Below are 17,434 nucleotides of genomic sequence, written 5' to 3'. Positions count from 1 at the left end.
TATTTATTTTTTTAGAATTAAGGCCCAAAGAATCTCGAATAAAGTGCTAATCCTACAAAGCACTGACAAAGCAGCTTCCTTGTTTTACAGAGCTCCTACTCTTCATGACAATTCTGGCTCTAAGAAGTGTAGAGATGAGGAAAATACGGATTTATACAAAAGGAAATTTATGATGTAATTATAGAGAGAGATGGAGAGAGAGACGGAGAAAGAGAGTCCCAAATGGGTTCTGCACCATCAGCACAGAGCTGGATGTGGGGCTTGATCCCACAAACCGTGAGCTCATGACCTGAGCTGAAATGAAGAGTTGGATGCCCAACCAGCAGAGACACCCAGACCCCCCTAAATTCTTTTCCTTTTTTTCTTTAAACATTTTTTTTTGGTTAATGTGTATTTATTTTTGAGAGAGGGACAGAGCCCGAGCAGGAGAGGGCAGAGAGAAGGAGACACAGAGTCCGAAGCAGGCTCCAGGCTCTGAGCTGTCAGCATAGAGCCTGACATGGGGCTCCAACTCACAAACCATGATATCATGAGTTGAAGTTGGATGCTTAACTGACTGGTCCACTCAGGCGACCCCCTAAATTCTTTTCTCGAATTAGTTTTTCTAGCCATATATTTCTAGGACTTTGTTATTGTATTTTTTCAAATTTACTACCATGAGTGAATAATTACATAATCATTCTATATTTTAATCTCTTTTGCATCTAAAGTAATGCCCCCTTGTTGTGATTTTGTTTGTCCTTTCTGGGTTTTTCTCATGATCTAGCCTTGCTAAAGTTTTGTTGTGGTGGTGGTGGTGGTTTTTCATTTTTATTATTCATTCAAAGACTAATACCTGGGTTTTTAATTTATTTATTGTATATTTACTTTTTATTTCATTAATTTCTGCTCTTGCCTTTATTACTTCTACTTTTTGTGTGTCTGTTTTGCTGATTTCTTCCTAACTTCTTATGCTGAGTGCTTATTAGCTCATTTATTTTCCATCTTTTTTCTTTTCTCATATAATGAATTAGGGCTATAAATACTTCTCTTAGTGCTGTAATGCCAACATTCTGCATGTTAATTTTATGTTTTTTTTATTATGTTCCCTTTTTACTCATGAGTTACTTGGATTTTTTGTATATTTTAAAATTTCCAAATTTTTATGGTTTCTACTTATTTTGGTATTGGTTTCTAATCTAATTATATTATGATAAAAAATAATAAATGATACTGGGTTTTTTTTTTTGAAATTTGTTGAGATTTACTTTATAGCTTAGTATGTGGTTAGTCTCCTAGACATTTCTTGTATGTTTGAAAAAAATGTGTACTCTCTAATTGGCAAGTGTAGATACATATATGTGTGTGTTCTCTAATAGGCAAATGTGTATACACACACAGAGACACACACGCACACACACACACACACACACGCACACAGAAGTTCAAACTTGCTGATATATTGTCTAGATCTTCTGTGTTCCAACTGATTTGATTTGTTTTGTTTTCCTTTTTGGCTGTTTGAACTATTATTTGCTAAGAGACTATATTACAATATCATAGCATAATAGATTTTTCAATTTCTTGTTATAATTATTTCAGTTTTTCTCTCCATACTTTGAAGTTGTGTTTTTAAATGCACATTTCCAAACTTGTGAATTTAGCCTTTTGTCATTCTGCAGAAATTTTACTTTTATATCTGTTGATGCTTTTTTTCATTAAGAGAGGAAATATTTGCAAAATACCTGTCCGATAAAAGATTGTTATCCAAAATATACAATGAACTATTAAAACTCAACAATAATAAACCAAACAACCCAATTAAAATATGACCAAAAGACCTTAAAAAACACCACACCAAAGAAGATAAACAAATGGCAATGAGCATATGAAAAGATGCTCAATATCATATGTCATTAGGGAAATGCAAATTAAAACAATGAGATACCAGAACACTGACCACACTAAATGCTGGTGCGGATGTCTGCAACAGGAACTCTGTCGTTGCTGGTGGGAATGCAAAATGGTACAGCCACTTTGGAAGACAGTTTGGCAGTTACTTACAAACTAAGCATACTCTTACTATATGATTCAACAATTGTGTTTCTTGATATTTACCCAAATGGGTTGAAAACTTATGTTCACATAATATCCTGCACATAGATATTTATGGCAGTTTTATTCATAGTTGCCGAAACTTGGAAGCAACAAAGATATCCTTCGATAGGTGAATAGATAGGTACACTATGGTCCATCAGACAGTGAAATAGTATTCAGTGCTAAAAAGAAATGAGCTATCAAGCCATGAAAACACATGAAGGAACATTAAATGCATATTACTAACTGAAAGAAGCCAATCTGAAAGGGCTACATACTGTTATGATTCCAAGTATATGACATTTGGCAAAGGCAAAACTATGGAGACAGTAAAAAGATCAGTGGTTGCCAGGGCTGAGTGGTGGGGGTGGGTAGGGATGAATAGGTGAAGCACAGAAGATTTTTAGTATTCTATATAATACTATAATGGTAGATACATGTCATTATACATTTGTGCAAACCCATAAAATGCACACCAAGAGTGAACCTTACTGTAAACTATGAATTTTGATTTTGGTGATAATGAACCACTGTAGGTTTGTTGATTTTTAAAAATGTACCACTCTCGTACAGGATATTGATAGTGGGAAGGCTGTGTATGTGTAGGGGTAAAGGATATATAGAAACTCTGTATTTTTTTTGCTCAATTTTACTGTGAACCTAAAACTGCCCTAAAAAATAAAGTCTGAAAAATTAACTGTCAGTTTGGCTGTCCTTTAATGATAATGAGTCTTCTCTTTTCTGGCTTCTTTTGTCTTTGGTATTCTATAATTTCACCATGTTATGTTATGTTCACCATGTATCCATTCCTTCTTACTTTGTATGGAATTCACTGGATTTGTTATATCAGAGAATTTGTTCTTTCATTCTTTCCAGAAATTTGTAAGCTACTATCTGTCTAAATAATTTTCTTTTTCCTTTTTCCTTTCTTCTTTAACTCCAAGTGGAAGCTTTGAGACTCTTACTCTTCCCTAAAATAAGAATCACTTGTTAGAGTCACTTCATCTTTATCAAAAGCCATAGTATAAATATATTCTGTAGAGGAGTTTCTGGACTTGCCCTTATAATCCACCTGGACCATGACCTTCCTGAATTATCCTCTGTTGTGAAAAGACAATTGCTTAGAGTTTTAAAAAATACAATAACACAATATAATATTTTACATTGACGGATTCATTGGTGGTACTCGGGGCAACTTGATATTTTAGCAATATGGCCAAGTTCTCAATTATCTGTAATATCACTGAAACTTGAGATGATCCAGTTTTGTTGGTCATGGACAATGCTGGAATGTTCCATGATGGAAAAGGGGTGAGTAGTGTCACCAGTCAATGCTATCTACAGATAGTTACTGGAAATTTTGGCCATCACAAATTGATAACTAGTTTCTAGAACTGCCAGTGTATAGCATGAGTATAAAACTAATATTTAAAAGTGATTTACAATTCAGATTTATCATTTGATTTTAAAAATCCTCCTTTTCACTCATTAATAAAGAGACAAGATGACTAATCTGCTAGTCATAGGCCACTGTGAAGTCATAAAAAATAGAGAAATGGATAAGCTGATTCATAGCTAGTGAAGGTCCCCTTCTGGAAATATTTGAAAGATTATCAGAATAAATGTTCAAATACCTCTCATTTGGTTTATTTCTGAACATTTGGAAAGAACATATCCTGAATGAGAACCTGCAGGTAAGTACCTAGTAATAGCATTCAGTATGGCTGCATCTATTTTTGCCAGATCACCTGGTAAAGTGAGTGAAACCTGTTATTGCCAAAGATCTCAGTTTTACCAAGAACTTGCAATAGCAGGAAGCATGGGCAAGCTGTGAACCCTCTGTATGCTAAAATAACAGTGGCACAGTGTAATCAGTAATTTTTGCCTTGGTAACCTTGAGCAAGAAAAACTAATCAGCAGTTTTAAGCAGGCTGGACAGGATGGGAGGAGAGTGAAGATTTTTTTTTTTTTATTTTTTTTTCAACGTTTATTTATTTTTGGGATAGAGAGAGACAGAGCATGAACAGGGGAGGGGCAGAGAGAGAGGGAGACACAGAATCGGAAACAGGCTCCAGGCTCTGAGCCATCAGCCCAGAGCCTGACGCGGGGCTCGAACTCACGGACCGCGAGATCGTGACCTGGCTGAAGTCGGACGCTTAACCGACTGCGCCACCCAGGCGCCCCAAGATTTTTTTTTTTTTTAAGATGGGACAGCTTGAAGGTAAAATAGTCCTATCCCAGAATATATGCAGAATACCATGCCAGTTGATATGTATTCCTACCTACTCTGTGAAACTTGGTTCCAGTTCTCACAGCACTTACATTGGTCATGAACAGGAACAAGAGTAATTGCAAGGGCAGCTTTGAAAAATAACAATAAAACTCTTAAGTTTAATACATTTACTGAGAGCTTGTATGTTGCAGGCACTGACTGTGCTATGCATTAGGACACAAAGAAGAAAAAGACATGGCTCCACCCTCATATAATCATGTAAACTAATGCAGTCATATAAATCAGTCTGAGACATGCTATTCTAGATTTCCCGTCACAGTATGAGTTGACTGTACATTGGTGTGTGAGCCAGATTTACCACACCCTGATTTAAAAAAAAAAAAATGAAGCTGACATTGCTTTTGACACAGAAAGCTCCTTTGTAAGGTGCTGGCAGTTGAGAAAAGGTGTGCCTCACACCTGATTCAGTTCTGAGACAGGGTGAGGAAGCTGGAAATGCTTTTCCAGGGAGACTGTACTGATGAGGCAGCCATCAGTCATCAATCCAGAAGAAACAAAGAGTCTTTGATTTAGTGTCAGCTACAAGGCCATACTTGTTTATGCTTCTTCAACTTCATCTACCCAGACTACCAGATGGAGTTCATTGCCACTCATTCTTCACCAACAGCAAGCAGAAGCAGGAACTGCTGAGAGAGAAATGCTTGTGCAGAAGCAGAGGAGAAGAGAAGTTAGAAGAAAGTTCTATGGTTTTTGTTGTTGTTTTTTAAACTAAGAGATGACAAACCATATGCTCCATGTAGTTCCAAAAAAGCTTCAGAAACAGAGCTTCTAAGGTGGGAGTAAAGAACTGACCAGTTAATATTCCAATTAAACCAAATTATAAGCACAAACTTCCTTTTTCATAAAATCTTTTTTTCTCATTTCCTGGTTTAAAAATGTTTTTTTTCAGGTTGCTGTCCACATTAATGAAGAACACGTTGAAACCTTTCATGAAGATCTCATTTTTACACTGGACACATTGGCTTCACCAAATTTACCCAAGATAGGTGATGACCTAAAGGTATGTTCATTTTCTCTATCTGATATTTTCTGCCAAAGCTGTTGTTCTATTTTGCATTACTTATTCTTTCTTTTTGGTATCTACAAAGATGATATGGCAGGTATGTAGGATATTTTGGCAGGAAATACTAATGTGGTTTATTTGAGGTCAGTGCATGGAAATACCTGGATATGACATACAGGGCAGAGCTGGGGGTATAGTTCATGAAAAATACTGACTATAATAGCGCCTCCTCTTATCCGTGGGGATCCGTGGGTATGTTCCAAACCCCCTGTGGATGGCTGAAACTGCGACTAGTACTGAACACTTACATGTACTATGTTTTTTCCTACATATACATACCTATGATAAAGTTTAACTTATAAATTAGGCACAGTAAGAGATTAACAACAACAATAATAAAATAGAACAATTGTAACACTATATTGTAATAAAAGTTAGGGGAATGTGGTCTCTCAAAAATCTTACTGTACTGTACTCACCCTTCTTGTGATGATGTGAGATGATAAAATAGCTATGTGATGAGATACAATGAGGTGAATGATACAGACACTGTGAAGTAGCATGAGGTACTACTGACCTACTGAAGACAAGTTGGAAAGAGGATCACCTACTGCTGGATGCTGGGGTTGACCATAGGCAACTGAAACCATGGAAAGCGAAACCAGAGATGAAGGGGGAACTTCTGTACACTGAGATTAATGGAGAAAATGATGAGCCTACAATTCGACTTGGTCTCTCTTCTCTTTCTTTTTTTCTTTTTTCTTTTTAATTTTATTTTTCAAATTTACATCCAAATTAGTTAGCATATAGTGCAACAATGATTTCAGGAGTAGATTCCTTAATGCCTGTTACCCATTTAGCCCATCCCCCCCTTCAGCAACCCTCTGTTCTCCATATTTAAGAGTCTCTTATGTTTTGTCCCTCTCCCTGTTTTTGTATTATTTTTGCTTCCCTTCCCCTATGTTCATCTGTTCTGTGTCTTAAAGTCCTCATGAGTGAAGTCATATGATATTTGTCTTTCTCTGACTGACTAATTTCACTTAGCATAACACCCTCCAGTTCCATCCACGTAGTAGCAAATGGCAAGATTTCATTCTTTTTGATTGCTGAGTAATACTCCATTGTATATATATATCACATCTTCTTTATCCATTCATCCATCGATGGACATTTGGGCTCTTTAATACTTGGGCTATTGTTGATAGTGCTGCTATAAACATGGGGGTGCATGTGTCCCTTTGAAACAGCACACCTGTATCCCTTGGATAAATGTCTATTAGTGCAATTGCTGGGTTGTAAGGTAGTTCTATTTTTAGTTTTTTGAGGAACCTCCATACTGTTTTCCAGAGTGGCTGCACCAGCTTGCATTCCCACCAACAATGCAAAAGAGATCCTCTTTCTCCACATCCTCGCCAACATCTGTTGTTGCCCAAGTTGTTAATGTTAGCCACTCTAACAGGTGTAAGGTGGTATCTCATTGTGGTTTTGATTTGTATTTCCCTGATGATGAATGATGTTGAGCATTTTTTCATGTGTCGGTTGGCCATCTGGATGTCTTCTTTAGAGAAGTGTCTACTCATGTCTTTTGACCATTTCTTCACTGGATTATTTGTTTTTTGGGTGCTGAGTTTGATAAATTCTTTATAGATTTTGGATACTAATCATTTATCTGATATGTTGTTTACAAATATCTTCTCCCATTCCGTCGGTTGCCTTTTAATTTTGCTGATTGTTTCCTTCACTGTGCAGAAGGTTTTTATTTTGATGAGGTCCCAGTAGTTCATTTTTGCTTTTGTTTCCCTTGCCTGCAGAGGTGTTTTGAATAAGAAGTTGCTGCGGCCAAGATCAAAGCAGTTTTTGCTTGTTTTCTCCTTGAGGATTTTGACAGCTTCCTGTCTTACATTTAGGTCTTTCATCCAATTTGAGTTCATTTTTGTGTATGGTGTAAGAAAGTGATACAGTTTCATTCTTCTGCATGTCCCTGTCCAGTTTTCCCAGCACACTTGCTGAAGAGACTGTCTTTATTCCATTGGACATATTTTCCTGCTTTGTCAAAGTTTAGCTGGCCATACATTTGTGGGTCAATTTCTGGGTTCTCTATTCTGTTCCATTGATCTGAGTGTCTGTTTTTGTGCCATCTCTTCTCTTTCTTGATGAGAGATCCAAGCAAAGGCAAATGTTATTGTTGCATAAGTCAAGAATATTTTTGCACAAGTGGAAGGCTAGAGAAATAGCCTTTCAGAAAAAATGATCTTGGGGCGCCTGGGTGGCTCAGTTGGTTGAGTGTCCAACTTCAGCTCAGGTCATGATCTCGCAGTTCATGAGTTTGAGCCCCACGTCGGGCTCTGTGCTGACAGCTCAGAGCCTGGAACCTGCTTCAGATTCTGTGTCTCCCTCTCTATCTGCTCCTCCTCTGCTTGCACTCTGTCTCTTTCTCAAAAATAAATAAACATTAAAAAAATTTAAAAATATTTAAAAAAAAGAAAAATGATCTTATCCTAGGGAGGGGAGGAGATCTAACACTCTAATGAAGGTAGGAAGAGCACAAAAAGATAGTCATTGTCATGGAAAATCGTCACCAATGGAACACTTGAATTAGAAAGAGAGGGGCAGTTTTGGAAAGCTCATCCCACCTTTTAGAGATTTAGTTTCAGGAAACTAAAATAAATGTGCAAAGTAAGGACTCCCTGCATATTCAAAGGGTTTATCTTATATCTACCCATGTGCTTCTTGGCCCAATTTTAATTTTTGTATGTTTATAAAATTTGTTTTAAGGATAATTCAAAATTGAAGATTTTCCCCCCATTTGCTGGGAATGGTTTTCTCACTAATTCATTTTAAGGTGGTCTTACTGGATTTGCTTATTCTTTACCTTCATCTTGGTGAACTGTATTTATTACATGATTCCATGCATTAAATTAAATGCTGTTCAACCTTAGTGAGTATCTGCAAAATTTTGGTTTCCCATGAAAATGAGATGTGGATTTAGAGTCTGACAACATCATCATAAAAAGAAAAATTCTGAAATATTCTGCTTTCCACTTGCTAACTGAGGCTGTAGATCTTTAGTTTTCTAACAAATTATGCAGGTACATTCATTTAGGATGGTGTGAATATCTTGATAAAAAGAAACAATAGGCCCAGTCCAAAACCTTTGGGATGCAGCAAAAGAGGTCTTAAGAGGGAAGTAGATAGCAATACAGACCTACCTCAAGAAGCAAGAAAAGTCTCAAATGTACAGCCTAACCTTACACCTAAAGACACTAGAGAAGAAATAGCAAATAAAGCCTAAGGCCAGCAGAAGAAGAGAAATAATAAAGATTAGAGCAGAAATAAATGATATAGAACAAAAAAACCCGGTAGAACACATCAGTGAAACTGGGAGCTGATTCTTTGAAATAATTAATAAACTTGAAAAGCCCTAGGCAGCCTTATCAAAAAGAAAAGAGGGGCGCCTGGGTGGCTCAGTCGGTTAAGCAGCTGACTTTGGTTCAGGTCATAAATTTACAGTTTGTGAGTTCGAGCCGTGCATCAGGCTGTGTGCTGACAGCTCAGAGCCTGGAGCTTGCTTTGGGTTGTGTCTTCCTCTCTCTGCCCCTCCCACACTTGTGCTCTGTCTCTCTTTCTCTCTCCAAAATATATAAACATTGAAAAAATTTAAAAAAAAAAGAAAGGACACAAATAAAATCACAAATGAAAGAGGAGAGATCACAACCAACACCACAGAGATACAAACAATTATAAGAGAATATTATAAAAAATTATATGCCAGCAAATGGGGCAATCTGGGAGAAATGGATACATTCCCAGAAACATATAAACTACCAAAACTGAAACAGGAAGAAATAGAAAATATGAACAGACTCATAACGAGCAAAGAAATTGAACCAGTAATCAAAAATCTCCCAACAAACAAAATTCCTGGGCCAGAGAGCTTCCCAGGGGAATTCTACCAAACATTTAAAGAAAAGTTAATACCCATACCAGGGAACCTGGGTGGCTCAGTCAGTTAAGTGTCTCATTCGGATCTCAGCTCAGGTCTTGATCTCAGGGTCATGAGTTCAAGCCCCACACTGGGCTCTGTGTTGGGCATGAAGCCTACAAGGAAGGAAGGGAGGGAGGATGGAAGGAAGGAAGAGAGAGAGAGAGAAAGAGAGAGTTAATGTGTATTTTTTGAACTATTCCAAAAAAATTGAAATGGAAGGAAAACTTCCAAACTCATTCTATGAGGCCAGCATTACCTTGATTCCAAAACCAGACAAAGACCCTACTAAAAAGGACAATTACAGGCCAATATCCCTGATGAACTTGGATGCAAAAATTCTCAACAAGATACTAGCAAATCTAATTCAACAGTACATTAAAATAATCATTCACCATTATCAAGTGGGATTTATTCCTGGGCTGCAGGGCTGATTTAATATTTGCAAATCAATCAACGTGATACACCACATTAAGAAAAGAAAAAATAAGAACCATATGATCCTGTCCATAGATGCAAAAAAGCATTTGACAAAATACAGCATCCATTCTTGATTAAAAATCTCAACAAATTAGGGATAGATGGAACATACCTTAACATCATAATGGCCATATACGAAAGACCCACAGTTAATATCATCCTCAATGGGAAAAAACTGAGAGCTTTTCCTCTACAGTCACGAATAAGACAGGGATGTCCATTGTCACCATTGTTATTTAACATAGTACTGGAAGTCCTAGCCTCAGCAATCAGATAACAAAAAGAAATAGAAGGCATCCAAATCAGCAAGGAAGAAATTAAACTTTCCTTATTTGCAGACAACATGATACTCTATGTAGAAAACCTGAAAGACTTCACCAAAAAATTGCTAAAACTGATACACAAATTCAACAACATTGCAGGACACAAAATCAATGTACAGAAATCTGTTGCATTTCTATACACCAATAATGAAGCAACAGAAAGAGAAATCAAGGAATTGATCCCATTTAGAATTGCACCAAAAACTGAGATATCAAGGAAGAAACTTAACCAAAGAACAAAAAGATCTGTACTCTGAGAACTATAGAATACTTATAAAAGAAACTGAAGATAACACAAAGAAATGGAAAACATTCCATGCTCATGGATTGGAAGAACACAAATATTGTTAAAATGTCTATACATCCCAAAGCAATCTACACATATAATGCAATCCCTATCAAAATAACACCAGAGCTAGAACAAACAATCTTAAAATTTGTATGGAACCACAAAAGACCCTGAATAACCAAAGTAATCTTGAAAAAGAACGACAAAGCTGGAGGCATCACAATTCCAGACTTTAAGTTATATTACAAAGTTGTAATTATCAAGACAGTATGGTACTGGTACAAAAACAGACACGTAAGTCAATGGAACAGAATAGAAAACCTAGAAATAGACCCACAACTATATGGTCAGGGAATCTTCAACAAAGCAGGAAAGAATATCCAATGGAAAGAAAGACATTCTTTTCAACAATTGGTGTTGGGAAAACTGGAGAGCAACATGCAAAAGAATGAAAGTGGACCACTCTCTTATGCCATACACAAAAATAAATTCAAAATGGATGAAAGACCTAACAATGAGACAGGAAACCATCAAAATCCTAGAGAAGACCACACAGCAACCTCTTTGACCTTGGCTGCAGCAACTTCTTACTAGATACGTATGTCTCTGGAGGCAGGGGAAACAAGCACAAATGAACTATTGGGATTTAATCAAGATAAAAAGTTTCTGCACAGTGAAGGAAACAATCAACAAAACTAAAAGCAGCCTACAGAATGGTAAATATTTGCAAATGACATATCTGGTAAAGGGTTAATATCCAAAATCTATAAAGAACTTACCAAACTCAACACCCAAAAACCAAATAATCCGTTTACGAAATGGGTAGAACTTGAACAGACACTTTTCCAAAGAAGACATCCAAATGGCTAACAGATGCATGAAAAGATGCTCAACATCACTCACCATCATGGAAATACAAATCAAAACTAGGATGACCTACCACCTCACACCTGTCAAAGTGGCTGCATTTAACACAGGAAACAACAGATATCGGTGAGGATGCAGAGAAAGGAGAGCTCTCTTACACTGTTGGTGGGAATGCAAACTGGTGCAGCCACTCTAGAAAACAGGATGGAGGTTTCTCAAAAAGTTAAAAGTAGAACTACCCTACACCAGCAATTGCATTACTAGGTATTTATCTGAAGGATATAAAATTACGGATTCAAAGGGGCACATGCACTTCAATATTTATAGCAGCATTATCAATGATAGCCAAATTATGGAAGAAGCCCAAATGTCCATTAATTGATGAATGGAAAAAGAAGATTTCATTGTATATATACATATATACAATGAAATATTACTCAGCCATCAAAAGAATGAAATCTTGCCATTTGCAACGACACAGATGGAGCTAGAGTGTATTATGCTAAGCAAAATAAGTCAGAGAAAGACAAATACCATGTGATTTTACTCATGTGCGGAATTTAAGAAACAAAACAGATGAACATAGGGGAAAAGGAAAAAAAGAGGGTAAGGCAAAACATAAGAGACTCTTAACTATAGAGAATAAACTTAGGGTTGCTGGAGGGGAGGTGGGCAGGGGATGGGCTAAATGGGCAATGGGTATTAAGGAGGGCACTTGTTGCGATGAGCACTGGATGTTATATGCAAGTGATGAACCATTAAATTCTAGTCCTGTAACCAATATTACACTATATTTAACTAAGTAGAATTTAAATTAAAACTTTGAAACAAAAAATAAAATGGACAAAACAAAAACAAAACCCCACAAGCACAAATCCTACATGGTAGCACAGATACTCATGACCACAGAGAAGAGAAACACTGAGACTATGGGGTGTCAGGCCCAGTGTCAGTCCCTGGCAGAGTGGGGGATGCAAAGCCTCCCTTGAAGTTAACACTTAAGGGACTCAAACTCATTTTGAGTCAGTGTGTGTTTTACATCTGTCCCCACAAATTTGTCCTCTGATGAAAAAACACATCATTCCAAGGCAGTTGGGTTGGGACCAAAGCAGTAGGGACACACATAGAAGTCAACCAGCAGAGCATGGAGACTGGAAGGAGTACAGAAACCCAGAGTGAGCCTCACAGACATTCCTCCCTTCCCAGGGCCAAGATTCTTTCTTTTTCTGTCAAAATGTTGGTGTAGAAAGAAAGAAGGAAAGGGAAAGGATGGGAAGGGAAGGGATGGGAAGGAGAGGGAAAGAAAGGGAAGGAAACAATTGGCCCAAAATGGAGTCACTTTTGCTAAGCTCAATCAAGACTTAATTCCTAATCTAATTGCAGTTTCAATCTTTCCCAGGAGTGGAATTTTAAACCAGTCTGTCTGGAAGGTCCTGATCATTACTGGTGAGGTAATCTTGATAAGACCCCTGCCTTCCCCTACAGGAAGGTAACTTACTTGGTTAAAAGAATCCATTCTTTTAACTTCCTTATCCTGCCCTCTTTCTGCTTATAAAATCCTCCATTTTGTATAGCCCCACAGAGCTCCTTTCTTCTTACTAGATGGGTTGCTGCCTACTTTATGAATCACTGAATAAAGCCAACTGGATCTTCAAATTTAGTCAGTTGAAATTTTTTTAACAATTCAACTAATATTGTCACTAAATCTCATTTTTACTATAGGTTTTACATAAGTGGAATTTCTTGTAAAAATTGTTTAATTTTGAGAGAGAAAAGAGAGAGAGCCCATGAGCAGGGGAGGGGCAGAGACAGAGAGAGAGAGAGAGAGAGAGAGAGAGAATCCCAAGCAGACTCTGCACTGTCAGTGCAGAGACCAACGTGGGGCACGATCCTACAAACCCGTGAGATCATGACCTGAGCCGAGATCAAGAATCAGACATGCAACCAACTGAACTACCCAGGTACTCCATAAAATTGGAATTTTTTAAAGCAAATATATGTATTTATGCTTCATAAATGTTAAGTGTTCCTAGAGGTCTAAAGAAACATGAGGTGTATTCAACCTAGAGTGCTAAGATTCCTCCAAAAAGGGATTATCTAATTTTGACCAATGAAGCTGTTCTATGTAACTTCCATGTCAGAACAACCACATTCCATATGACCATCTTTTAATTTTTTTATATATCTTTTCAATTTTCTTCCATTTGTAGATCTACCAAGTGACTCGCTGACATATCACTTAGAAGGTCTGGCCTATTACAACAAGTGGGACAAAGGTAACCCTGCAAAATAGGTGTTTTTGCTTAAAAAAAAAAAAAAAAAACATTTATATCTCTAAACTTGATTTCAGTCATTTAGTATGTTTTCATTTGGATTTGAACAAATAAGGTTTTTGTTCACTGTATTGGTTAAGTTATATTAGGTTGTTCAGTGCTGTATAGCGTTTACTTTTTGACATAACAAAGAAAATTCTGTGCTTAAAATAAGCTGTGGCTCTCCATACATGATAATTAGTTTTTGCAAAAGTATTCATATTTTAAACATTCTTGGGGCTAGAAAATCCAGTCCTATTTTATAGTATTTTGATGCACATATTCTGTGAATTAATTGGCCTTTGCCAAGAGCTGCCTTTCAATCTTCTTTTTCCTAATGTACCTAAATAGTATAATACTTCATTATATCACCATATTTCTGTTTTTCCTTATTCATATATATTTTCTTTACTTATGTATTTCTATTTTAATCTAATTTAATTTAATTTTTTATTTATTTATTTTTTTTTGAGAGAGACGCACAGAGGGGTGGGGGAGGGCCAGAGGAAGGGGCAGAAGGAGACAATTTCATGCCCAGCACAGAGCCTGATGTGGGGCTTCATGCAGGGCTTGATCCGACTATGGTGAGATCATGACCTGAGCCAAAATCAAGAGTTGGAGACTTAATGACTGAGCCACCCAGGTGCCCCATGTATTTTTAAAGAATATCTCTTCATCTCCTAAAACTCCTTTCTCCTTTTTTCCTTTCTAGAAATTGCTGGATCCTTTCCTTCTCCTTAGAATGACTTTCCTGGTTCTTCTTCCTTTTAACCTCATGGAATGCCTTTGACTCATCTCTTTATCGATATCCCAAGAATAACTAGAATATGTTTTAATAAATGCCTTTTAAGTAGACTATAAAATCATTGTCCCTTCATAAAAATATATGTAAAAATCAGAGTGGACGTAAATCTCTATTGTCAAGTGAGTTTCTAATGCAAAGGTACACATTCCTGTTAAAGGTGCCTGTATCTGAAATCTTTTAAACAATGACTCCATTGGCGCTTTGTCTATACTTGCCAGCCATCTGGATTATGGCCACAGCCAGTTTATATACTTCACTTTCACCATCACCTGTTGTATGTATTTGAGCTATTTGAGCTGAGGTGACTAAAAGGAATGGATTAACCAGCTTTTTATTCCTGATGATAAAAGAGAAGTGTTTGCATTCTCAAAATAAATTGAGACATTTATATCTGCCATCTTTCACTCAAAAAATATTTAGTATCTTCCATTCCCTAGAACATCAGTTGTGGGCAGGAATAGAACAGCAAGCACATTAGCCAAGGTCCTTGATCTCTGAAATGTAGCCTTTTAAATAAACTTAATATCCCAATATCCTTCCTTTGATTTTACATCAATCTTCTGTACTCTCTTGGCAAGTTGCCGTTTTTTATGCAGTTACGTGCCTAGTTTCAAAAATTAAAGGAATGAAATAAATTTTCTTAGAATTTCATAAAGCCCCTTGAGATAGCCAGAGCAGAGTTGCCAGATAAAATAAGGAATGCCTTGATGTGGTTTATATGTACAATGGAATACTACTTGGCAAAGAGAAAGAATGAAATTTGGCCATTTGCAGCAATGTGGATGAAACTGGAGGGTATTATGCTAAGCGAAATAAGTCAGGCAGAGAAAGACAGATACCATATGTTTTCACTCATATGTGGATCCTGAGAAACTTAACAGAAGACCATGGGGGAGGGGAAGGGGAAAAAAAAAGTTACAGAGAGGGAGGGAGGCAAACTATAAGAGACTCTTAAATACTGAGAACAAACTGAAGGTTGATGGAGGGTGGGGCAGAGGGCAAAGTAGGTGATGGGCATTGAGGAGGGCACCTGTTGGGATGAGCACTGAGTGTTGTATGGAAACCAGTTTGATAATAAATTATATTTAATAAATAAAATAAACAGTATCTCAAATATAAAATAAAATTAAATTAAATTAAAATAAAATAAAAAAGTAAGGAATGCCTTGTTAAACTTGAATTTCAGATAAACATAAATAGACATTGTATGTCCCATGCAATATTAGGGATGGCCTGAATTTGACATACCTAAGTATGACCTAAATTAGAGAAACGGACATTTGGAAAGCAAAGAGAATGATATTCACCACCAGGGGATTCACTTCAATGGCAACAATTTGTCCACTGTATCCCCCACATCCTCTACCCCCACATCCATCCCCATGCACTACACAATATTCCCATAGAATCAGATTAAGATACTTCAAATTAACTAGTCATCTTGATCAATCTTTAGCATATGTGCTTATTAATATGATGTCTTGTACACAAATAGGCATCGCAGCATGGTACCCTCTCTCCTACCCACACTTAAAAATATTTCTAATTATTCAAGCCATGGATTACTTCCAAAAGATTCTGCACCAAGAACAGCTGGAAGGGAATTTAGTAATAAGATGTGGTTCAACTTAAGTGATTGGATCACCATGTTTATATCTGGGGCTCATAAGTAGTTAAGGATATTTTGAATCAGCAGATCAATGGCTTTTATTTTAATTCTAGGACTTTTATCTTTTGCCCACATTATAGGAGATATGAAAGGAAGAATACATGATTGTTATCCTTCAAAATGAACAGTCTTACTAAACTGACACTCCTTGTACACTTGTTGAATTGACAGGATTTGGAGCATCTACAGGTCAGTATGAGACCCTTTGATACAGGCTAAATTGGGTGGTCCAAACACTAAATCTAGGAGATAGGAGAGAGGTGTGTGACATGAGTTAGGGAGAAACTTGATATAAATCGTATGTTGGCCTTTCAAATATTGCCTCAGTGTCAGAATCTGAAGTGAATCATATGCCAGAGAGGGTTTATTAATGAAATGCAAGTCTTTTTGGTTGCTCACTCTAAATGAACTATAAATAGTCCAATTTTCTTAAAATTAAGGAGTTTTATAAGAGTATAAGAAATATATTCAAAATATGGAATAGCGTATACATCTTAAAGCTCTAAATTACATATGAATTGTTTGATATGACTACCTTATGTTTTCTTTAAGGATGATTAACATTTTTAATGAAAAACTATACAATTAAAAAAATTTTTTTTACTATTTATTTATCTTCGAGAGAGAGAGACAGAGCACGAGCAGGAGAGGGGCAGGGAGAGAGGGAGACACAGAATCTGAAGCAGGCTCCAGGCCCTGAGCTGTTAGCACAGAGCCTGATGCAGGGCTCGAACTCACAAACCCTGAGATCGTGACCTGAGCAGAAGTCAGACGCTTAACCAACTGAGCCACCTAGGTACCCCTAGACAATTTTTATTTTAATCAGTTTACCATTTCATTATTATTTAACTTCTTTTCATTTTCTGATAGCTAACTTTAGAAATTCGTATACCTTAGCAGCCTAAGACCAGAGGATTGCAATAAATAGATTAATTTATTTACCATCCAAAATCAACAATAAGAACAATTAAAGCTAAAGGTGGTATAATAGATGTTCCTACTACTGTATAAATAATCTTTTCTGTAGTTTTTGATTTTGGAAAATGTTCCTTCTTAAATGCATTCTTTATTTTGGTTCATTGGTGTTTTATGCCTAGAAGTGACAGTGAGGCTATACATTATTTTTGGCATTCCATCAGCCCCAAGTAAAGCCATTTGTTATTACTTCACACTCTACGTGGGTTTTATCAAAAGTCTTAGCCTGTTTTAGGTGTCTGGATATATCAGATCAGTAGCTATTAGAGCCTATCAGTGCCACCACACTTTGATAAACAAGGTGAGAAGGCCAGGCATTGCAGTTGGAAGGTTTATGCAAGAGTTTGGGGAAGACAGGCA

The 17,434-nt window shown here is 36.8% G+C and overlaps 1 protein-coding gene across 1 annotated transcript in view; it reads left to right on the top strand.

Moving 5' to 3' along the window:
- Positions 1–4,768: 4,768 nt before the first annotated feature.
- The window catches only part of LRAT (lecithin retinol acyltransferase), a 44,985-nt gene continuing 32,319 nt past the window's right edge, over positions 4,769–17,434 (top strand). Inside the window, exons 1-4 of the mRNA XM_032592883.1 lie at positions 4,769–5,142; positions 5,259–5,369; positions 13,524–13,589; positions 16,180–16,288. The gene's annotated coding sequence lies outside the window, so the exon portion shown is untranslated. The remainder of the gene's footprint in view (positions 5,143–5,258; positions 5,370–13,523; positions 13,590–16,179; positions 16,289–17,434) is intronic.

The sequence above is a fragment of the Lynx canadensis genome, chromosome B1, assembly GCF_007474595.2.
Source record: "Lynx canadensis isolate LIC74 chromosome B1, mLynCan4.pri.v2, whole genome shotgun sequence".
Classification (NCBI taxonomy): domain Eukaryota; kingdom Metazoa; phylum Chordata; class Mammalia; order Carnivora; family Felidae; genus Lynx; species Lynx canadensis.
Note: the sequence above shows the minus strand (reverse complement) of the source record. Positions and strands in the feature narration are given on the sequence as shown.